Here is a 22,504-nt window from a genome sequence, read left to right as displayed (position 1 = left end):
GTTTGTGGAAGGCTGGAGAGGGATGGCACGAGACAAATGGCTTGGTCACTGTCTTTGGTCCATCCCCTTCAGGGTCCCTAGGGTTGGCCGCTGTCGGCAGACATGCTACTGGGCTAGATGGACCTTTGGTCTGACCCAGGACGGCCATTGTAAGCTCAGGGCTCAGGGTCGGGGGTCTCAGTGGACCCCCTTGATTCTCTTGCACACCTGCTCCTGGGTGGCCAGGCTGGCAGCTATCCTGCCCAAGCCGGCCACTTTCCTGTGCCTAGTGCAGAGATCGTGGACGAGGTCCACAATGTCCGCACTAGCCCAGGTGGGTGCCCGCCTCTTGCGGTCCCGGACAAGCTCCAGGGAGCTGCCAGCCTGGTCCCGGGAAGAGGGGGAGAGCTGGGGGGCATCGGGTGGGTGGCTCGATCCGTGCTAGGTGCAGGGTCTGCTGGCTGGGTGCTGGCAGGCTTGCACCTGGCACGGGCACCGTAGCTACCCAGTGCCCCTTTAAGAGGTCCGGGGCCGGGAGGGGGGCAGTAGAGTTTCCCTGGTGTTGGCCAGAGTGGCCACCAGGGAAACCTGGGGAGGGCTAGCCTCCCACTAGTTCGAATTAAGGGGCTACACACCCCTTAATTCGAACTAGCTAGTTAGAACTAAGCTTAATCCTCGTGGAATGAGGATTACCTAGTTCGAACTAAGCGCTCCGTTAGTTCGAATTAAATTCGAACTAATGGAGCGCTAGTGTAGCGCCTATGAAAGTTAGTTCGAACTAACGTCCGTTAGTTCGAAGTAACTTTGTAGTGTAGACATACCTTTACTGACTAACAGATTTATTTATTGTGGGCAAAATCCCATATCATCAGGTGAATTTTTGTCCATGAAAGCTTATACCCAAATAAATGTGTTAGTCTTTCATGTGACACAGGACTCCTTATTGTTTCAGTGGCTCTTTTCAGGATTTCAGAAGATCCTGCTAAGACCCCTCCTTAGCAACTATTTCACATCAATGTTTGTTTCACCATAGCATTGATATGGAATCCTCCTAAGGGTCCTACAGTTATGTGTCACTATTTTAAGAATGCATCACACATCTTTAGTATTTACTACTGTAAGAAGATAAAGAAAGTATGTGGCATATTGAATAGGCAAAGTGCAATGATAAATATAAGCAAGAAAAAATTCAACTGGACATTTAAACCTCTCAGATTTCTATTTGCTATTACAATTATTACAAACATTAATTCTAGGGCTACATTTGATCTGTGAGCTGACTACAGGTTAATTTTCAGTTTACAAAACTGGGAACATTGGCATTCTTCAAACACCATTGGAACAACAACCAGTTCAAACCTCCTGGAAGTAAAAGTTGTGGCCTCCCACAGAAAATGGTATTGTACACAAAGATTATACTTACACTTAGTAAAAGAAATGTCAAATTGTGAAATGTTTAGTACTTATTTGTTTGATTGTGTAGCAACTGTTGCATTGGTATGCAGAACACAGAATATTCTCAGTGCTGGGATGTTACAATTTTTGAGCACAAGAATGAATGGAAAAATGGAAAGAATTTGCACATGCTATAATTAAACATACATCTTAAATTGTACTTTGTTCCAAAAAGTCCAAAAACAGATTATCCTGATGAAACTAAGAAAAACTGCAGATATGTCTTTGGGATGTCATATGTCCCTTTCATTGCATATTTGATACAACAGACCTTTTATTATTTTGTGTAAAGTATGTGCAGTAATAAAGAGTTATGCAGGCTGTTAAGGAAGAGTGCTTTTACTTTAGGCAGATAAGGATCAGGTTAGCATTAGTAGTGCCAGCAATCAGATAAAATTTCACTTCAAAACTGGTGCAATGTTGATCTACCTGTATTCATTACCACTGTTGTGAGAAATGAATTAGGCCCTGGCCTGATTATTATAGTTGAAAGTCAGCAGTATATGATTGCTAACTTTCTAAGTATGGAGATGTTGGGAGTGCGCCCACAAGTGATGTTCTACTTAGATCTCCATTTAAACGGCACTTAAAATTCCACTTTAATTATTTGAGATTCTTCACTAACTCTTTTTAGAAGATAACTCATTCTCCCACCACTCCAGGATTTAATTTTAAAGATTTAAAGAGGAATGGTTTTAAAATGTTCCCCTTTTAAAAATTTGTTAGCGGAAGAGACAATATATTCATGTGTCTCTCAAACCAAAAATGCTTCACAACTCCAAGCAGGACATGTGTGCACAAACCCACAGAATCCCCCAACTTCTCTAGCTTAGCCAATATTTCTAAATTTATTTTAAGTTACTGTTATTATTCATTGACACAGAACAGTTTCCACTTGCTGCTTTCCTCTTTCGGTGCCGTCATCCTGCTTCCCTTACAGTAGATGTGGTCAGCCTATGGGGTCTTCTGTATTAATCCAACTCTAAACCATCCAAAGGGAATAGCTATCAGTAAACATGTACAGTAACAGGAATGATTCCAATAAATCATCTCCTTTTTATCATCCTTGGAAACAATTTAATAGTGACTTAAATGTGCAATGAGAGAGACAATTTATCAGATGCCATCATTGAAATAATACTTCAGAGTAGCTATGTGAAGATATATATGAAATGTTATAAGAAAATTGTGCAGTCAATAAACAAGTATAGAATATCTGTGCTTATGACACTTCACATAATTTTTTTTACTGTAACTACTCCTACTTTTTTAAAAAAACCATCCTGGATAGTCCCCAGAAGATGCAGCAACTTCCTCGATAAGCAGTGAAAGATGAAACTACAGTACATTTCCTGGGGGAACTATAACAACACATTTCTAGATAATTACAGAGTATGAGAAAGAGTGATATTTATTATTCATACTATTTAATGAGACGAAATCAACACCTAAGAATGACTGAGAACAAAATTCCTTGCTAAAGAGAAGAAAAGTGTGGTTAGCATGCTGGAGAAAACTGTTCCTTCATTTCCAAACTGGCTGCTCACACTGTTTTATTTGGTCAGAACCCGTGCTGTGCAGTAGTTTTAATTTTCATTTTACTAGCTCTCTGGGATGAAATCTGCCATTATTGGACTTCTTCAGATTCACAGCTGTCCTAAAGCATGATAATCTATCCATTTGTCATTTCCACCAGTTATCACTGGAAATGCAGTGTTATTATATGGAAAGAAATTAGATAGTGATGTGGCTATTTAATGACTGGGAGGAAATCTTTACCATTGTTTTTATAACTCCCCCTATAAACTTCTTAAAAGAAGACAGCTTGTGGCAGCCTCTCCTCTACATCACTGAGAGTAATGAGAATGTGTTTTGTTGCTTTTCATCTAGCAGAATTCATGAGGCCTAGAGTATGATGAAGCTTTCCTGGAACATTATCAAAGGCTTGTTCTTGTCAAGGTCATTGAGCAGGGCACTACACCCTTCCCATACACCTTCCTTCCTAAAAACTTTCTGGGCTTTTCCCACACCCTTGCAATTCCTTCTGTATCACCAGATTTATTTACTTCCTTACTTTGTATTCTATCGTTCAATAGGGTGGAATCCACAAAGTGCTTGCAATCCACAAAACTTTTGCTCAACTGCCATGCTCCTAAAGTCACTTGCCGTCAGCTCTTTGGCAGTAAACATTTCCTAGGTGCAAGGGGATCTGAGTGCGTCCGTACGTTCATGGCTAGCCTGAGCTGCTTTCTGCTCTACTCCAGATACACTATTATTTTGTAACATGCTAGCTTCTCAGAGCTAGCATTGGTGCATCTGCATGAGCTGGGAATCACACCTCCCACCTATGTACCCAAAGTGTTTGTGTTAATGAGCCCTCAGTTCATATGGGCATGAGGCTTCTTATCACTCCAGGGCTACTGTACATGCTCTGATTGTGTCTCTTATTCAATGTTCTTCCTCTCACAGTACTATAGATATAGTAGCTACCACAAAGGCTGTGTCTAGACTGCATCCCTCTGCCGACAGAGGGATGCAAATCAAGCACTTCAGAAGTGCAAATGAACCCGGGATTTGAATATCCTGGGCTTCGTTTGCCTACTCACGCTCGGGCGCTGTGCCAATCACGTACCCTTTCAAAAGTGAAAGAGAAATAAAGCTCCTGCTGTTGGCAGAGCTGCGGCTACATTTTACTTTCACTTTCAAAAGGGCAAGTGATCGGCACAGCACCCGAGTGTGAGTATGCAAATGAAGCCCGAGATATTTAAATCCTGGGCTCATTTGCACTTCCAAAGTGCTTGATTTGCATCCTTCTGTCGTAAAAGGGATGCAGTCTAGACGTAACCTTTAAAGAGACCTGATCAATACAGTAGCAGGGAGGAAGTTTTCAAATTTTGCAAGAAGAGATTTGCAACAATGGAAGAGAAGTCAGAGATGGGGTGAATTTAAGTAAAAGGGAGAATGAGGGTAGGCTGTGAGTGTGAGGCAGAAAGGGGACAGGAAGTGTAGAAAGATGAAAATTGTTAAAGAACTCCTGAGAGCTGAAGGGGAAAGGTGTTTTTATTTGGTGAATGTGACTGGCAAAAACCAACCAACCAAAAACAAACACCTCATCTTTAGTGGCAACAAATGTTCAGCACAAGATCTTTAGAGTCACAGTGTTGCCATCTCTTACCTATTTTATGTGATTATCTGTGTACTGTTTTTACTTTGATTTGTCCATAATCTAACTCACTATTGGAACATTTTTACTCTTTCAACTAATCTTTAATGATTTACAATAATCATGTTACATGAAAAAATCTGAATTCACTGTAGTATAAAATTATATATTGTTAGCAATTCATCTGCAATCATATCTGGAAGCCCCAATCTAATATGAGCCTTATTGTAATAGGCATTGTACAAACCTACAGTAAAACCATGTCTGCACACACAAGTTGTACCACTTTAACTATACTGGTACAGCAATGCAACCTGTCTGGTGTGGCTGCAATTATATCAGCATAAAAATGCTGATAGCTTATTCCTGTGCAGGAAAGGGAATAAGATACACCAGTATGGCACCTTGTTAGTGGTACAGTCACATTCACTCGAAGGGGCTACACAAGTATAACTACTTAAAAACATCATATGCCAACTTGAATTATTCTGGACCAAAAATAGCCTATGAGCCATGTTAAAAGGCTGCTGCTTCTTTGAAGAACTTAAATCCCTGACACTACAATTGATAGCACATGCTTAGGGTATTCTGCTCATGCAGAATCCTGTTGGTAGTCCCTATGACTTGCAGGATGAGAGCCTATATTTCAAACCAGGTACAAGAAGCGGGTATAATAACAGATAGGAAATGTGCAAAGAACGAGGAGGAGAATGGACAATGGAACATTTTTGTGTAAAATGGCTGCATGCAAATATTGGCAGACACAGAGACACACAACAACAGAAACATATCAGTAATTCGTGTTGACACCTGTCTACCTAGTAGAAAGTTGTTTCTCTATGGCTTTTTTCATTTTGGCCAACGGGTGACGGGGGGGGGGGGGGGAGGGGGAGGGGAGGGAGGAAGATGATGGTCAAGCTTTTGCAAAAGGTTATTCAGCTGTAATTTATCTGATAATGTCTGATAAGACACCTTTAGTTTTAGTGAAAATGGGAGGAGGGGGAATGAGGAAACAATGTTTCTTAATAACTGAATATTATACCTTCAAGTGGCAATGCTGAAATTCTGAGCTACCTGCAATCCATTTCTTAGTGCTATTTTGTGCCAGGCTTGTTAAAAAATAACCACTAAAGTATTAGAAAAGCAAGTTTTAAAAAGTTCTGTTGGTAATTTATTATGATTATTGATTTCTAAAGGACTGTTGTTACATTCTTCCTTTATTTGCCTGGTCTTTGTGAGAGGCTTTTGTCTTTCCATTAGTGAATAATTAAATTATCCGTTGTTGCAGACATCTTTATCTCCCAGCCCTGGAATGCTTACATCATCTATCAGTAGGTTACCTCCCTCATCCAGTAAGGGCCCCACATCATCTCTGATGACCCTTGTATTGCTTGTATTGACCTTTTCTTGTTGTCCTTCACATTCCTTGCTAGCTGCAATTTCAATTGTACTTTTGCCTTCCTGATTACTCCCCTGCATTCTCGAGCAATATATTTATACTCCTTCCTAGTCATCTGTCCACGTTTCCACTTCTTGTAAGCTTCCTTTTTGTGTTTAAGTTCACCAAGGATTTCACTGTTAAGCCAACCTGGTACCCTACCATATTTGCTTTTCTTACTGTGCATCGGAATGGTTTCTTCCTATGCCTTTAATAATCCTGCCAGCTCTCCTGGACTCTTCTCCCCTTCCTGTTAGCATCCCTGGGATCCTGCCCATCAGTTCTCTGAGGGAGTCAAAGTCTACTTTTCTGAAGTCTAGGATATATATTTTGCTGCTCTCCTTTCTTCCTTTTGTCAGGATCCTGAACTCTAGCATCTCATGATCACTGCTTCCCAGGTTGCCACCCACATCTACTTCCCCTACTAGTTGCTCCCTATTTGTGAGCAGCAGGTCAAGCTGCACATGGCCACTGGTTGGTTCCTTTAGTGTATATACTCTATACTGAAATGTATGTATAATATTTATATTCCAATTGATTTATTTTATCATTATATAGTAAAGTAGGGTGAGTATATGTAATAAGGACACCGAGGGTATGTCTACACAGTGGGGCTATTTTGGGATACTGGAAAATAGCTATCCCGCATCTTTTGAATGTGCCTACTTTTTCAAGATAGTGCATCTGCTATTTCGAGACCTATTTTGGCATCCCTGTAACTTTCGTTCCACAAGGAGTAGTGTGTTATTTCAAAATTTGGTGCCACATAGATGTGCCAAATTTTGAAATACACTATTTCAAAATTCAATTGAAATAAGGCATGCAATTTGTATACCACAAATTGCGTATCTTATTTTACATTTAGGGTGCTATGTAGTTGCTCCCTGAGTGGAGTCAGGCCCCTGCTGAAGCCTGTGCCACAACATCTTCATTGCTATTTTTACCCATGTTGGCTAGATTAGCATGGCTATGCTTACAAACTGCAATCACACTCTGTGTAGACGTAACTTAAGGCTGGGCTTGTCATTAACAGAACCCAATTCTGCTCTCACCAAAGGTAGTGGGAGTTTTGCCATTGACCTCACTAGGTTCAGAGTTAGACCAATGCTTTTGAAAATCTAGCCCATTATCCCAAATCTAAAGAGGGAGATAAAACCCAGGTTTCCTTTCTCCTTTCAAACCAGCAAGTTCATGGGAGGTACTGCTTATTCTGTGATGTAAATGCATCTGGAAACACAAATTGACTGATTGAGATTAGTTATTTTAACTAAAGATTCTGGCCAGATAGAACAATTGCCATTTAGTTTGAATTCTGCACCTTCAGGGTTTTAGTTGGGGAAAAAAATGGTTTTCATATATTTTTGGCCTACATAGTCTTTATGGATTTTCCAGTGATCCCTTTGGGGAGGTTAGATTTGAGTTCAAATCAGACTGCCAGATCTTCAGGAGTATTCTAGAAGAAGCACAGGGCACAGGTTGGGGTGTTTGACTGAATGAAAAGGAAGCATAAAATCAACTTAGTGCTCTCCCAGTCCTTGGCCAGTAATGTGCCATTGTGGCCTCCCACCAAATAGAGCAGTCAGGAAGTTACATTGTATTATGCTGGCTGTCAAGTATTCCAAGGTGCCAAAATATCAAATGGGTTTGGGGGTCTTGGGAGACCTCCAGCTATGCTCAATATATTTATATTTTCAGCAGTCAGTCACCTGCTAGGAGTAGCTACACCAATTTTGTACCATCAGGGGATTGTCCAATGCCTCCATTGTTGATAATTCTGTCTCCAAGGCTGATTTCAGTTGGAGAGATGCAAGAAATCAGCTGCTTTGTATTTGTACTTTCTGGGTCAGATTCTGAACTTTATTCCCAAGAAAATTAAAGTATAGGATTTAGGAACAATTCTTTTCCTGTAGCCATTTTGATGTGTTCCATTTGACAATAAATCTTTATAACTCAGTAATTTATGTACATACTTTACAATGAGTGTATGGAATATTTTTGTAGGTTGAGTTTGGATAATCTCTTTGTCAAATATTTAGCCAATGCTTTGCCCTATGTCCTAGTGTTATATGATCACATAACCAATAATAATAATTATCATTAACACATGCATTGAGTAGCTCCACAGTGGATATTTCAGCAGATAATTTGTTATTAGAGGCACATAATGCTTGGTCATTTAGGATTGTATAGTAATTTTCTACTACTTTTTGCCATTCTACCACTTCATATTAGAGGTTTGATGTTTTCAAATGCCCGATGGGGCTTTACAGAAGCTAACTATATGTACTCTAATGACCAGAAAAAAAATCTACATATTAATTTATTTTCCCACAATGCTGATGGTTATAGGCAATATTCAAATGCTTAATAAAAATGAACTAGAATGTGTGAATGAATGCAGTATCCTAAAAGAAATTATGCTTAAGAAAGCTTATGTATGAAGTGCTGCATATTTAACAATTCTCACTCACTAAAAATAAAGACAAATGAGATGATTTATAATATTCTAGCAAGTGAGGCCCGTTATTGGTCAGGGAAAGTCATTTTGTGTAGATTGCACTCATAGGAAAGTTTAAGAAATTAAATACAGGTAATAGAATTTTTTATTAATGTGCTTGCAAAAGGGGAGTAAAAAACAATTTTATATTTGTGGGATTTCAACTTCAGACATTATTCATGTTTGCTGAATAATTATCATACCTAGTAAATTTGAATCAGATGCTTCCATTACTCTTTTTGTAACTAATCTGAATTATTTTGTGATTTGCAAGTGAACATTTTCTTTGCACTAAAATGACAGTTGAATAGGTGACTCAATTTTAATTTTTTCACAAATATTTTTTTATGAATTCTAATAGTCATGATTTCTTTTCTGATAAAAAAACAAAAATAATTATTTAAACCTTTCACCCAGCATATTCCAGTGTAAAAAGTAGTGCAATCAGCTAATTTAAGTGGCAAAATTTGGTATCTGTAGATAATCGCAAAGTATGACTTTAGTTTGCACAAACAAATCCGCAAACTCTTCCAAATGTATAATAGATGGGCGCACTGATAATGAGAGAGTTATATTAGTACAAAGCTGATGTTTTAATCATATTGTTAGTAAGTCCTTCTGAGAAGTTTTGAGCAATTGTCTTTGATCCTCTTTGCTTCAGTTTTCTCCAGGAAATTAAAGAGAGAAATCCATACCTACAGCAAAGTTAAGAGGAACAACCAATTAACATTTGTAAAGCACTTTGAAGATGAAAACTAATATTCAAGCCCGAAGTACTGTTGCTTTCACCTCACTCTAAAACAACTGGGCTACGTCTAGTTTATCCCACTGCTGGAAAAACAGTGGATTAGGTGAAATAACGTGGTGAGATCCAGTCTGGTAAGTTCCACATTTCTGTACATTTGATGAATAGCTCTTTCCAAGTTAAATTTACTAGAATCTTAATCATATCTGGTCTTCCCTTAATTCACAGTTCTAGCTTTTCTACATGTGCATTTTGGCTCAATTCACACATTTTAGCATAAATGAAAACAGAACTCTGGATGTTGAATAAACCACATTGAACATTAGCACAATGATCTCATTTGGTGTGTCTGATCTATTGTCAAAGAATGATTGGAGTCCCATTAAACATAAAAGAATACTTCATATATTTTTTGCCATATGCGGTGAGCCTCCCAAAAAATGGAAATTGGATATTAGTCACTCCAGCAAAATAATTATAACTGCAGTTCTCAGCAATTGTTTTGGATTATGTGCTACTGAAAAAGAAGAGAGTAGGAGTCATTTCATTGGTCAGAAAGATCCATGCTGCCTTTGATGTATAATTTTTGTTGAATTGATTTTTCAAGCAATCGGTGTTAATTCAATTTTAACTTCTATATATTCTGCACCTAGAGGCTTTTGAGTGGCTCAACATATTAATCATGAAAACAAAACATTTAAACAAGAAGCACTGCAAGTAACAAAAGAAATCAGGAGGAGTGTAAAGAGCTACTTACCACTCCAGCAATAGCCAATAAATCCTTAAAAACAAAACAAACTCACCTCATTTGGAAGAAAGGAATTGCATTTATGGGTACTGGCATGCATTTTATAGCCCTTCTTTCTCATCGGAAATCTATACCATTGACTTCTATATTCTGTATAGTGTAATATTGTGCTATTGCACCATAAGCACAATGTATTACATGAGACTTCAGCGCCACATGCCGCAGCTTTGTACCCTGTACAATCACAATGTGCAATGTGTACAGAAGGCTAGAATATAGATCTTACTGGTTTAGAATTATGCAGATCCTGAGTGTACAGAATGGTTACAGGTTCAGGCCATTTATATCAACCCTGTGGGTTGTGATGATTAGAATGCAAAAGTGAACAAATTATCCTCATTTCTGTTCTGCCAAGCTGCTTGCCCTTAATGAAAATTATCTAAGTAACTTCAAACAGCTCACGGCCAGACTAAGGGTATGTCTACACTACCACCCTAGTTCGAACTAGAGTGGTAATGTAGGCAATCGGAGTTGCAAATGAAGCCTGGGATTTGAATTTCCTGGGCTTCATTTGCATCTTTCTGGGCACTGCCATTTTTAAATGTCCGCTAGTGCGGACTCCGTGCTGCGCGGCTACACGTAGCACGGACTAGGTAGTTCGGACTAGGCTTCCTATTCCGAACTACCGTTACTCCTCATTTCATGAGGAGTAACAGTAGTTCGGAATAGGAAGCCTAGTCCGAACTACCTAGTTCGTGCCGCGTGTAGCCACGCGACATGGAGTCCGCACTAGCGGACATTTAAAAATGGCGGCGCCCAGCAAGATGGAAATGAAGCCCGGGAAATTCAAATCCCGGGCTTCATTTGCAACTCCGGTTGCCTACATTACCACTCTAGTTCGAACTAGGGTGGTAGTGTAGACATACCCATAGTTAGTACCCATATACCATTTAGAGAACTTCAAATCAATTGTCTTCTCCCCCTCTACTTCTCATTTACACCATTAAATTCTGCACTGCAAGCAGGTGGTTACACATGCTCCTGGGGTGTCATTTTCAGCTACTGTCCTCATGGAACCTGAGTGATTTTTGTTCTAAGAACCTGCCTACAACTGGGAAGTTTTCAAAGATGTTCCCCCCACTGTTGCTAACATTGATTCAGCTCAACATGTGCTAATGTTGCTTGTTCTAGTGAAGATGTTAATTAGCTCACTACAACTGCAACCATTTATTCTTTGAAGGGATTCCAAACACTGACACAAATGTCTTCTGTTTGTGATGAATTTTCTATTTGTGCAGATGGTGTAGAAATTATTTGTGATCAAGCCCTGAGTAACTCCACTAGATATTATTGCAGTTGAAGGGTAAATCAGATAGTTTTGTTGTGAGTTAGTTCAGGTTAAAAGTATTTTGCAATGGGATCTATGGGTTAGAAGAAAAAGAATCTTTAGAAATCCTTAGCATAATGGGTAAGATCTTCATTTTTCTTCTTATCTATTAATTACACTTGCTGTTTAAATTCTTCCTAGTTTTTATTTGTATGCACAATCTGCTTTTACCTGCACTTTACCAAGGAAGTAAAATTGTTTAATTTTGGAAATGTTAAAAGGTTAAAATATCCATACATTGAAAGAAAAATAAACTAATTTATTCAAAATATAAGGTAGAAAATAACCTTTAATCCTTTTATTACTGAAGCAACTGCAAAGGGCTCAAGCATAAACAAGAGTACTTTAGCACAAATAGGCATAAAAAATTGCTTACGTGCTGTATTATTGTTTACCATCAGCCTGGATATACGGATCACAAAGGAAGCTGTCTGAACTGCACTTGTGTTTGTCAATATGTGTTATAGAAAACTGTGTAAACCAGATCAGATAAGCACTTCTGTTTTCCCTTTCTCATAAATACAAGCAAAAGGGATACAAAATTAAAAGACCATACATTTTAAAAGAAAGTTTCAAAAACTGCCCTTTTTGACTCAAACAATTAACTACTGCTATTCAGGGCCTTGCAGGTTGTTTATGTTAGGAAAATAGATTCATGACAGAATTAGATAGCTCTTTGATTCAATCCTGTTTATTTACTAAGGAATATTCAGAAAAACCTGTTTTCCTTGAACACACAAACAAAAGATAGGGCTGTGTCTACCCTGGCCCGTTCTTGTGTGAAAACGGCCGCAATTGCGCAAAAACATACCACCTGTCTATACTGGCCGTGCGTTCTTGTGCAAGTAAACTGACATTGTACTGTAGAAAACCAGGGCTTCTTGCACGAGAACTCTGACGCTCCCTCTCAGGAAGAAGCCCTCTTGCACAAGAGCTCTTCCAGAAGAGACCAGTGTAGACAGGGAACATGAATTTCTTTCATCCCCTATGGTTAAAATGGCCATCAGAGCTTTCTTGCGCAAGAGAGCATCTACACTGCCATGGATGCTCTTGCGCAAAAGCACATCTCTTGAGCAAAAGTACATGCCAGTGTAGACACTCTCTTGTGGAAGAGTTTTTGCACAAGAACTCTTCTGCAAAAGAGCTCTTGCGCAAGTAGCTGCCAGTGTAGACATAGCCTAGGAGATTGTTTCCTTATTCACAATTCCAAGTCTCTCTCCAGTCTGCACTCTACCCAAAATGTTCTCACTCTTGACTTCCTCCTAGGACAATTCCCAAAGTGCTTCACTTGCTGTCTCCTACCTTTTCTGATTGCCTTCCATCTAACTTTTGGCTTCTGACCCTACAAACAGTTGCAATTCAATTAATCTCCTGTTTCTGCTATCACTAAACACAAGGAAATTGTCATAGATTCTAAGGCCAGAAGAGACCATTGTGACCAGGTAGCCTGACTTCCTGCAAAACATAGGCCCTGGAACTTCCCCAAAATAGTTCAGAGAGCATATAATTTAGAAAAACCTCAAATCTTGATTTTAAAATGATCAATGATGAAGAATCCACCATCATCCTTAATAAATTGTTCTAAGGGTTAGTTATTCTCATTGTTAAACACTAGCACCTTATTTTCAGCCTGAATTTCTCTAGCACTAATTTCTATTTTATATCATTCTCCTCTTGATTGGAGAATGCTCTGCCAAATACATGTGTCTGCTTGTAGGTACCTTACTTATAATCAAGTCACCCCTTAATCTTCCCACTAAATTAGAGTGAGCTCCTTATGCCTTTCACTATAAGGTTTTCTAACCATTAAATCATTCTTGGGGCTCTTCTGTGAACCTTCTCAAATTGAACAACATTTAGTTTTATTGCTCCCTTATTTAGGATGAATGAAAGACAGTTAGCACATCTTCCATTACACTGGATAGAATAAAATATGTACAAGGGATATAAACTTATATTCTTAATAAGATAGTGGGGGCAAGGAAAAATAAACTTACCTAAAGACAGGTTATTCCATCACTGTCTAGTGTGAGAATTTTGACCTTCTTTTAAAGCATTTGGGGCTTGCTATATGGTGCAGAATGCAGAGGAAGACCCTTAAACAGAAGGTAAAAGGGGAAACAGAACATGCCAGTCTTTCTCCCTACAAAGCCCGCTCCTGTACAATGGAGGGTCAGTGTGTGTTACATATAGTCTGCTGTGCCTGAGGCACAGAGGACATGAGTCTTACTCCTATCCTATTTTACACATAGACTTAATGGGGGTTTACAGGTGTGGAGAGATGTTGTGCCAAAATGAGACAAAGCCTGGGAGAAGCTACTGCATTTAGTACAGTATGGCAACCCAAATGTCACCTGAAAAGCCAGCTAAGGTAAACACATCCATGAGCACCATTAACTGTTGCTGTGCATATCCTAACAGCTGGGGAAAGGTTTCTGATGCAATGCAGGTATACAAGCTGAACTTGTGGTACTAAGAATCCAGAATGAACCTTGGTGCTGGATGAAGGTATCATTCAAGGAACAGCTAAAGCCCTAAGATCCAGAATTTGATTTTCCTCTAGCTGCTTGAAGGTCACACTCCATATTCCTTCGGCAGGGCTACCACATACTAAGCCTAGAAGGGAGAAAGTAAAGGGAATGCTGCAAATCTGAACTCCTACCATTTTCAAATCCCTTCTTCCCTCCCCCTTACTCCCGTCTCCCACAGATTTGTCTGTAGGATGGACTACCAATTTCTGATAGCATGGCCTTTTTTTCTTCTTATGTTCCCCATTAACTGTTCAAATTATAGGAAAATAGAAATTCTTTCTTCTCTGCCATGTGTATCTACCATTGGTGAGTGAGTTAGGTACCCATGAAAGAAAGGAGTTAATAGTAGCTAACAGCAGCAAGGTCCAGAGGGGGTAGGAAGCTTATGCAGCCTTCTGCTCCTAACTCTGCACCAAACCTGACATTGGTCTCTCTCGTGTGCTAGTGCTGAAGTTTTCCTGAGTAATCAAAATAGGCCCCAGTTCTGTACTATAAACAAACTATTCTGAGTTCAACCCAATAGCACAAGTAGTCATGCAGCGGCAGCATGCATTACTTCTCCATGATGCCCAGACCTGCATGCAAGACCCCAGTTAACTTGCAAAGAGGAAGTCATGCTGGACTCAAAATCCTTTGGCTACATAGGAATTCAACTATTGACTTTTCAAACTAAAACAGACCCAAATCATGGAAAATATTTCCATCTTAACCCCTCCAAGTACTCAGTACTTCTGGACTCATGCACCATACAGTTGTGTGTTGGCTTGAGATATTACAACTCCTGTGCCAAAGGTTAATTTACAGAATTTATCCAAGCTTTGTTGCATGGTTTTAAAACAGTAAATAAATTCCTGTTCTTAAACAGCACAGGTTTTCAAAGCAGGGAGTATAATCTCCAGCCTATAAAAGGAAAAGACTTTAAGCAGAAATAGGACATTTGACTTCTGCATATTTTGAACATTTAATCACTCTCTTGGTAATATGGAGTAAGTTAGACTGGCAGAATTTTTTCAGCTGCTTCAGAAAAAATACCTTTTTAAATAAAGCCTTAATGGGCTCAAGGCTGATTTAGAGTCTGATCCTGATTTTGGTGAAGATAACTCTATAACCCTTGCAGACTTCAATAGGGAATAGCTCTTTAGATTGTAAACTTCTAAGGGGAAAAACCACAATATTTTTCTGGTTTTTTTCAGTTTCACGTATTCTTATTAAGCTCATTAAATGATTATAAAAGGCTTTTCTTTTTTTTTCTAAAATGCTAAACTAAAATACTTTCAAACTAGACACAAGGAGGTGACTGAGCAAAGCACACAAACAAGTATATATAAAAGAGGTGACTCTGAAAGCAGGTTAGATGTTTGGAGGTCAGGGGTGGGGACATGAAAAATTACAATTGAGTCAAAGGAGCAACAAGAAAGAAATCAGTGGGTGAAATATAATGAACACTATAGATCAGGGCTACTCAAAACATGGCCCGTGGGCCGCAAGCGGCCCATTGCCTGTTTGTTTGCGGCCCTTGGTGTGGTTTGGGTTTACAATGTGGTTTGTTTTGATATGTGTTTTAGTAGTTAAATTCCTGGACAGTTCTGAAGTCTTTCCCCCCCCCCCCCAAAAAAAGTAGTCAATATAATGGTCTTCTGTTGATACGCATTTTAGTAGTTAAATTCCTGGACTGTCATTGATCATTAAAAGTGCTGTCATATGGGTAGAAATTGAGTAATTTTTGCATTTTATTAATATCAGCAGAACTTACTTGAATGGGGCCTGCATGTTGAGTAGTCTTGCCTTGAGTAGTCTTGCCTTAATCTTTGCCTTCATGCCAGTCAGTGTGAAAGAAGCTATTTGCATATATTTACATATGCATTTACATGTATATTCAACCATACTTAAGTTGTGGCCCTTGGCATGTGCTGTGAGTATAGCTGTGGCCCCTGGGTCTTCCAAAGTTGAGTAGCCCTGCATAAGGCATATGGGGAATAAAATAAAAAGAAGCATTAGTATATAATCCAAATTGTAATTTAATTGACATAATAGAAACTTTGTGTGATAAGTCTCATGACTGGAATGTTGGTATAGAAGAGTATACTGTATTCAGAAAGGACAGGCAGGGAAAAAGGGAGATGGGGTTGTATTATACATAAAGGATATATACATTTGATGGGAGGTCCAATGGAAAGCAGATTAGGTGGTAGTTCTGGCTAAAGATAAAAGGGTTATAGACCTCAGGAAGAGGAGATGAATGAGGCATTTCTAAAACCAACAACAGAAGAATCCAAAACATAGAATTTGATACTAATGTAGGCCTTAATTACTTAGACATCTCTTGGGAAATTAATACAGCAAAAGTCAAAATTGCCAGTAAGGTCTTGGAATGTGTTAGGGACACATTTGTTTTTCCAGAAAATAGAGGAAGTAACCAGGGTGTGACAGCATTTTTAGACCTTATTCTGACCAACAAGGAGGAATGGTTAGCAAGTCTGAAGGTGAAAGGCAATTTGGGTAACAACCCATTGTGACATAAGATTTCATTATGTAAGGAAGAAGTGAGAGCAGCAGATTAAGGATAATGGCCTTTTAAAAAACTAATAGACTTGGTAGGGAAGGTGCCACAGGAAGAAAACTGAAGGGGGAAAGAAGTTCAGGAAAACTAGCAGTTTCTCAAGGTGACAATATTAAAGGCACAACTGCTAAGTATCTCAATGCAAGGGAGAGACCGAAAGAATAGTAAGAGGCCAGCATGGCTTCATCTGGAGCTCTTTAATGACCTAAACATCAAAAGGAAATCCTACATAAAAGTCAAATCAAGATCAAGTTGATAAGAAATATAAAAGTACAACAGATGTACGTGGGGACAGAATCAGTCAGGGAACAGAAAAAGCAAGAAGAAGAGTTTCTTTATCTTGCCTCTAATGGATTTAAAGAATAAGGAAAATATCGGTCCTTTACTTAGTAGGGAAAAAGAGATAGTAACTGATGACATCAAGACAGCTGACGTGCCTCGTGCCTATTTTGTATCAGTCTTCAATAAAAAAGTTATTATGATAACCAGACATGCCACACATTTAATGTTAACCACTATAGAAAGGAATGCAAATCAAAATAGGGAAAAAATAGGTTAAAAATTATTTAGGTTTGATAGATGTATTCAAGTCAGCAGTCCTGAAGGAAATTCATCCTAGGGTATTTAATAACCTTAATTAATTAGGAATTAGCTAAAGCAATCTTGGAGCTTTTAGAAATTAGCTTTGAGAACTCATGCAGAACTCAATGAGACACCACAAGATTGGAGCAGGGCCATCATTGTAACTATCTTTAAAAAGGAGAACTAGGAACCAGGGATCTAAAAACCAGTCGGCTTACCTTTAATACCCGGAAAGATACTAGATCAAATTATTAGCCAATTGTTTTGTAAGCACCTAGATCAGTGATTTTCAAAATGGTCTATGAAATCACTTTGAGAACGCTTCTAACTTGCTGCTCCAGTGTGTTTGCTTACCTGCACCATGGCCATGGAGTCTCACAGCTCCTATTGGCTCCATTTCACATTTTGCAGCCAACTTAATTCTCTTTGATAGAAATATTGACCTTGTGGATAGTGAGGCAGTATTAAACACAATGTACCTTGATTTTAGTAAGGCTCTTGACAGTTCCACATGACATTCTTATAAGCAAGTGTCTGAGGTCCATCAGAGATCAAATATCATCTGGAATGTTACTTTGTAATGAAATATAGCTACATATAGACACCATTGTCATCAGCAGGGACTCAATCATGGATCTTCAGTGCCAAAAATATCTACCACGTGAGCTAAAGAGATAAGCTCTGTATTACCACAATTACATGCATTAGGTCAGAGTGGTCTCCTCATCTAAAAAAAAGATATGCTGAATATAAGAATGGCCAAACTGGGTCAGACCAAAGGTTCATCTAGCTCAGTATCCTGTCTGCTGACAGTGGCCAGTGCTAGGTGCCCCAGAGGGAGTGGACTGAAGACAATGATCAAGCAATTTGTCTCCTGCTATCCTTCTGCAGCCTTTGACAAACAGGCTGGGGCACCATTCCTTACTCCCTGGCTAATAGCCTTTTATGGACCTAACCTCCATGAATTTATCTAACTCTTTTTAAAACTCTGTTATAGTCCTAGCCTTCACAACCTTCTCTGGCAAGGAGTTCCACAGGTTGACTATGCACTGTGTGAAGAAGAAATTTCTTTTATTAGTTTTATACCTGCTACCCATTAATTTCATTTGGTGTCCTCTAATTCTTATATTATGGGAACAATTAAATAACTTTTCTTTATTCATCCTCTCCATACCACTCATGATTTTATATACCTCTATCATATCCCCCTCAGTCTCCTCTTTTGTAATTGAGAAGTCCAAGTCTCTTTAGCCTCCTCTCATATGGGACCCGTTCCAAACACCTAATCAGTTTAGTTGATCTTTTCTTAACCTTTTCTAATGCCAAAATATATTTTTTGAGGTGAGGAGACCACATCTGTACGCAGTATTCAGGATGTGGGCATACTATAGTTTTATATAGGGGCAATAAGATATTCTTTGTCTTATTTTCTATCCCTTTTTTAATAATTCCTAGAATCCTATTTGCTTTTTTAACTGTTGCTGCACACTGCGTGGAAGTTTTCAGAGGACTAGTCACGATAACTCCAAGATCTCTTTCCTGATTAGTTGTAGCTAAATTAGCCCCCATCATATTGTATGTATAGTTGGGTTTTTTTTTTCCAATGTGCATTACTTTACACTTATCCACATTAAATTTCATTTGCCATTTTGTTGCCCAATCACTCAGTTTGGTGAGATCTTTTTGAAGTTCTTCACGGTCTGTTTTGGTCTTGACTATCTTGAACAGTTTAGTATCAACCACAAATTTTGCCATCTCACTTTACCCCTTTCTCTAGATTGTTTATGAATAAGTTGAATAGGATTGGTCCGAGGACTGACCCTTGGGGAACACCACTAGTTAAACCTCTGCATTATAAAAATTTACCATTTATTCCTACCCTTTGTTTCCTGTCTTTTAATCAGTTCTCAATCCATGAAAGGATCTTCCCTCTTATCCCATGACAACCTAATCTAGACAAGAGCCTTTGGTGAGAGACATTGTCAAAGGCTTTCTGGAAATCTTAGTATACGATATCTACTGGATCCCCTTTTTCCACATGTTTGTTAATCCCTTCAAAGCACTCTAATAGATTTGTAAGACATGATTTCCCTTTACAGAAACTATGTTGACTTTTGCCCAACAAATGATGTTCTTCTATGTGTCTGACAATTTTATTCTTTACTATTGTTTCAACTAATTTTCCCAGTACTGACATTAGACTTACTGGTCTGTAATTGCCAGGGTTGTCTCTAGAGCCCTTTTTAAATATTGGCATTATGTTAGCTGTCTTCTAGTCCTTGGGTACAGAAGCTGATTTAAAGGATAGGTTACAAACCACAGTTAATAGTTCCGCAATTTCACATTTGAGTTCTTTCAGAACCCTTGGGTAAATGCCATCCAGTCCCGGTGATTTGTTACTGTTAAATTTTTCTATTTGTTCCGAAACTGCCTCTAATGACAATTCAATCCGGGATAGTTCCTCAGATTCATCACCCACAAAGGATGATGCAGGTTTGGGAATCTCCCTAACATCCTCAGCTGTGAAGATTGAAGCAAAGAAATCATTTAGTCTCTCTGCAATGGCTTTATCATCCTTGATTGCTCCTTTTGTATCTCGATTGTCCAGGGGCCCTACTGGTTTTTTAGCAGGCTTCCTGCTTCTAATGTACTTAAAAATATTTTGCTATTATTTTTGAATTTTTGGCTAGCTTTCCTCAAACTCTTTTTTGGCTTTTCTTATTATATTTTTACACTTAATTTGGCAGTGTTTATGTTCTTTTCTATTTACCTCACTAGGATTGGACTTCCACTTTTTAAAAGATACCTTTTATCTCTCACTGCTTCTTTTACATGGTTGTTAAGCCACGGTGGCTCTTTTTTAGGTCTCTTACTATATTTTTTAATTTGAGGTATACATTTAAGTTGGGCCTCTATTATGGTGTCTCTAAAAAGTTTCCATGCAGCTTGCAAGGATTTTACTCTAGTCACTGTACCTTTTAATTTCTGTTTAACTAACCTCCTCATTTTTGTGTAATTCCCCTTTTTGAAATTAAAATTACTGGCATTAGAAAAGGTTCATAGAAGGGCAACTAAAATGATAAGGGATTTGGAACGGGTCCCATATGAGGATAGATTAAAGAGACTAGGACTTTTCAGCTTGGAAAAGAGGAGACTAAGGGGGGATATGATAGAGGTCTATAAAATCATGACCTGTGTGGAGAAAGTGAATAAGGAAAAGTTATTTACTTGTTCCCATAATATAAGAACTAGGGTCCATCAAATGAAATTAATGGGCAGCAGGTTTAAAATGAATAAAAGGAAGTTCTTCTTCACACAGCGCGTAGTGGATGGAGGAGGTTGTGAAGGCTAGGACTATAACAGGGTTTAAAAGAGAACTAGATAAATTAATGGAGGTTAAGTTCATTAATTGCTATTAGCCAGGACAGGTAAGGAATGGTGTCCCTAGCCTCTGTCAGAGGATGGAGATGGATGGCAGGAGAGAGATCGCTTGATTATTACCTGATCGGTTCACTCCCTCTGGGACACCTGCCATTGGCCACTGTTGGCAGACAGGATACTGGGCTGGATGCAGGGCCAGCCCACAACATTTTGGCACCTGAGGCGAGGAGCTCAAATGACACCCTCATGCCCTTTGGCTTGGGCCAAAACTTTTAAAAGTCTCATTTCTGTCTTCCTCCTGTTCTACTCCTCTCATGGTACTTGTGACGGGGCAGCCCCGCCCGCGGCGGAGAGCCCCGTCTCGGCCACCCTGTACAGCGGGAGGCCGGGCGCACCCCGCCGCTGCCCACGCTGGTCGGCGGCGGCGAGGAACGCGTCGGCCTCAGGCGCACCGGAGGACGTCATCTGGGCGCCCCGGAGACTAGGCCCCGGCAACGGGCAGACGCCCCGACGCGAGGGGCGGGGACGACGCAGGACGCCGGGGCTGCGTCCCCGGCGCCAACTTCAAAAGGGACCCGCGGCCTCAGGGAAAGGGGGGGAGCCGGACTGCGAGCGGAGCCGAGCGGAGACAGCCCAGCACAGCACCCCCGGCTAGAGGAGCGACGCAGCAGCAGCTGCCCACCGTCCGGCTTACGGATACACCGGACTGCAGCGAGTCGGTGAGCTCGGGAGCAGAAGGGGAAGGAAGCAGCCCAGGGCAGAGTCAGGGATGACTGGTGGGCTGGCGTGTTAAGGGGTCGTACCCCGTCAGCCGGGTTCGGGTCGCTTGGACCAGAACCCTTAGGGCCCTGGGCTGGGGCCCGTGAGAGTGGGCGGGCCCGGGCCCCCCTTCCCCTCCTGCCTTGTTGCGGGGGGGGAAACCGTAGACGAACGTCCGAATAGGAAGGACCTCAGGGACTGGGACTCAAGGACTGCAGTGAGCCCTCCGGGGCAAACGCCATGAGGCGGCTTGGGGGCGCCACAGGGCGCCACGGTACTGCAGAGAGAATACATATGCACCAGCAGCAGACACAATTTTCTACACTCTGGGTCCTAGTGGTGCCTCCCCCCCCCCCCCCCCCGACACACACACACACACAGTCTGGCACCTGAGGAAGCTGCCTCAGTTCACCTCATGGTAAAGCCAACCCTGGCTGGATGGACCTTTGGTCTGACACAGTATGGCCATTCTTATGTTCTTAGAGTACTTCATCAGTATCCTACCTATGTACAGCTTATAACCTATTAGAATTCCCGACCTCCCTTCTAATTTGGCTGTTCCCACCTGTACTAATGCAGCCAGAGCCATGCAGTTTGTTTGGGTTTTTTTAAGCCTGGGAGGTTACCCCATGCATGTTGGCAATAAACAACCATAAATTACTTACTGAAGCAGAAAATTTCTCTGCCAAGTACTGCTCTGCAGGCATATTCTAACCATTATCTCCACATGTGCAAATACTATCAAGTGAAGAGTTTTCTGTAGGTCATCTTGGAAGTCTAAAGAAGTCTGCCACAGCCATTGTCCAGCTGCCATGCTGTATCATTCGGTATCTCTCACCTTCATCCTCTTCCATTCCCAAATTTTTGAAGATAAGGTTGACTTTCCCCATGCACACTCAGGCTCCTGTGAAGGGTAACAGCAGCATCTCTACAGTTAAAATCAGACTTTTCCAGCATACAATAAAAATTATTGTAAAAGGAGAACTATATTTATTCCTTTTATACCTTGCACATTAATTTCAGTGCCTGAATCAGACAAAATTCTATGAAGACTTCTAGGCTCTAATGAGCTCATAATTATTCATTTGCATTTTTTTATCCTTCAGAGACACATCTCACCCTCAAGTGACCCTCGTAGAACAGTTGTGGACTTTCTGTTGAAAGACTGTCTTCTGTGTTTGCTTAGTAATCAGTAACAGAATTAACAGTTGGTGATTCGTAGACCATCATGACCACCACTATCTCCTAGACTCAAATAACTCATCTTTCCCTTTTCTCT

At 40.1% G+C, this 22,504-nt stretch overlaps 2 long non-coding RNA genes across 2 annotated transcripts in view; one reads left to right on the top strand and one right to left on the bottom strand.

The window, feature by feature from the left end:
• Positions 1-7,083: 7,083 nt before the first annotated feature.
• LOC142829611 (uncharacterized) lies at positions 7,084-22,501 on the bottom strand. The gene is made up of 4 exons (XR_012904185.1): positions 21,891-22,501; positions 17,440-17,528; positions 15,697-15,899; positions 7,084-9,227 (listed from the first exon to the last, which is right to left on the bottom strand). It is a non-coding gene; the product is annotated as an uncharacterized LOC142829611 (long non-coding RNA).
• LOC142829610 (uncharacterized) overlaps positions 21,006-22,504 on the top strand; it is a 33,733-nt gene continuing 32,234 nt past the window's right edge. Inside the window, exon 1 of the long non-coding RNA XR_012904184.1 lies at positions 21,006-21,185. This is a non-coding gene — a long non-coding RNA (uncharacterized LOC142829610). The remainder of the gene's footprint in view (positions 21,186-22,504) is intronic.

Source organism: Pelodiscus sinensis, chromosome 5, assembly GCF_049634645.1.
Source record: "Pelodiscus sinensis isolate JC-2024 chromosome 5, ASM4963464v1, whole genome shotgun sequence".
Classification (NCBI taxonomy): domain Eukaryota; kingdom Metazoa; phylum Chordata; order Testudines; family Trionychidae; genus Pelodiscus; species Pelodiscus sinensis.
This window is presented reverse-complemented; position numbering and strand designations above follow the sequence as displayed.